This window comes from Aegilops tauschii, chromosome 6 (assembly GCF_002575655.3).
Source record: "Aegilops tauschii subsp. strangulata cultivar AL8/78 chromosome 6, Aet v6.0, whole genome shotgun sequence".
Taxonomy (NCBI): Eukaryota; Viridiplantae; Streptophyta; class Magnoliopsida; order Poales; family Poaceae; genus Aegilops; species Aegilops tauschii.
In genome coordinates this window covers 35,135,035-35,137,317 of record NC_053040.3, presented here as the reverse complement: position 1 = coordinate 35,137,317, position 2,283 = coordinate 35,135,035, and the positions used below count along the sequence as shown (strand labels likewise).

The window sequence follows — 2,283 nt, the reverse complement described above, 5'->3', positions numbered from 1 at the left end:
ACAGCGGTGAAACAGTCGTTCAGTTTGTGACCACAGTTTAGTATACCTGGTCAGATCCATCTTGACGTGGCCTTGTCGCGGCCATGGCATCAGCCGTGTACCAACAGGAGCAGCTGCATTTTGGTTCGTTGTAATGTCAGGTCTGATTGCCCAGTGATGACACAGATGCCGCCACTAATCCGCATGACCACTCAGTCACTAGTAATGTAAGGTTAACATTTAATTCCATTCGTTAGGACTCCGTGGCCCAATGGATAAGGCGCTGGTCTACGAAACCAGAGATTCTGGGTTCTATCCCCAGCGGAGTCGTTCTCTTCCTTCCAGAGCTATTTTTGGGTTAAAAGAAGAAATGCTTCTCTCTCAACTTTTTCATCAGATTGTTGTCAACAAGTGTTCATATGAAGTATATGCATTGGTAACTTGCGTGACACACTTTCAGATAGCAGCATTGATTCACCTATATTGACATTTTCATAAGGTCATTTTCCACACATATCTGCAAATGTGCTTTTAATTATCTTGGTGATGGAAAATGTATTAGTTACTTCTCGCGGTCTATTAAAATTTGGTATTTTAGTGTGTGGTCTTCCCATCTTTGTAACTTTTTTTGGCACTATTGAACTTAATCGTTTAGACTATAGGCTCGATGGCATGCAAGTTGAATTGAGAACCTATGCCTTCATAATATCGTATATTCATCATTTATGAAATATTCCGTCCCCGCCATATTGAAATAGAGGGTGTGGACCTATGGGGTCTTGTGTCATGCTCATTGGGCTAGGGACATTGTGATTTTTTTTCTCCCGTTGCAACACAAGGGCAATTACCTAGCACAAATAAAATTAGGGGGGCTAACAGACACACATGGCACCCCAAAGTAAGGGTAAAAGAAGCTTTGAACAATCAGAGCACGCAAGTTGGGCCCACCGAAATCACACCGTCCACCGCCCGATATAATACTCGCCCGACCCGTAGTTACCCTTATCCTCTACCGCAACCACTCATTCGTTTTGCCTTCTTCTTCGTCAACCATGACTATTCTTTCCAACCTTTTTCCCCACACTAGGCGCCGACCGTTGTTGCCAACTCCTACAGCCTCATGCCCCATTACGACAAGCCGACTAATGCCATCTTGCATGCCCTACGGCCTCTCGAAGCTATTGCAAGTCCACATGAGGAGACGGTGTCTGCTACAAACTCGGGAGACAAGCCACCACATGGGGCGGTGTTGCAAGTTGCAAGACAGTTGGCACCCATGAAATAGTGTTGCAAGCATTCGACGGACTGCAAAGCTGGTCGCCCACAAATCAATGCTACCAGCGTTGAGTGCGGATGCTGCAAAGGTGGACGACGATGTTGCAAGGGTAATGGCTTGCGCTCCACGTGTCCATGCTGAAAGAAATATGCCCTAGAGGCAATAATAAAGTTATTATTTATTTCCTTATTTCATGATAAATGTTTATTATTCATGCTAGAATTGTATTAACCGGAAACTTAGTACATGTGTGAATACATAGACAAAACATAAGTGTCCCTAATATGCCTCTACTTGACTAGCTCGTTTATCAAAGATGGTTATGTTTCCTAACCATAGACATGTGTTGTCATTTGATGAACGGGGTCACATCATTAGGAGAATGATGTGATGGACAACACCCATCCGTTAGCTTAGCATTATGATCCTTAAGTTTTATTGCTATTGCTTTCTTCATGACTTATACATGTTCCTCTGACTATGAGATTATGCAACTCCCGAATACCGGAGGAACACCTTGTGTGCTATCAAACGTCACAACGTAACGGGGTGATTATAAAGATGCTCTACAGGTATAACGCCCATGATGCGGCTATATCTCCCACGTGTCGAGGCACGACTTGGAGGCATAACCGCATGGTGGTTTTGTCGCAAGAAGGGTCATCTTCACACAATCCCATATAATGAACAAGAATGGGATAAAGAGTTGGCTTACAGTCGCCACTTCACACAATACATAAATTAAACATGCATCATTCAGAGTACAATCAAGGTCCGACTATGGAACCAAAATAAAATAAGACAACCCCAAATGCTAGATCCCCGATCGTCCCAACTGGGCTCCATTACTGATCATCAGGAAACGAAACATAGTAACGACCAAGTTCCTCGTCGAACTCCCACTTGAGCTCGGTTGCGTCACCTGCACTAGTATCGTCGGCACCTGCAACTGTTTTGGTAGAATCTGTGAGTCACGAGGACTCAGCAATCTCACACCCGCGAGATCAAGACTATTTAAGCTTATAGGA

General features: G+C 44.1%; 1 non-coding gene across 1 annotated transcript; it reads left to right on the top strand.

Moving 5' to 3' along the window:
* Positions 1 to 236: 236 nt before the first annotated feature.
* Positions 237 to 309, top strand: TRNAR-ACG (transfer RNA arginine (anticodon ACG)). Its single transcript has one exon. It is a non-coding gene; the product is annotated as a tRNA-Arg (tRNA).
* Positions 310 to 2,283: the final 1,974 nt, after the last annotated feature.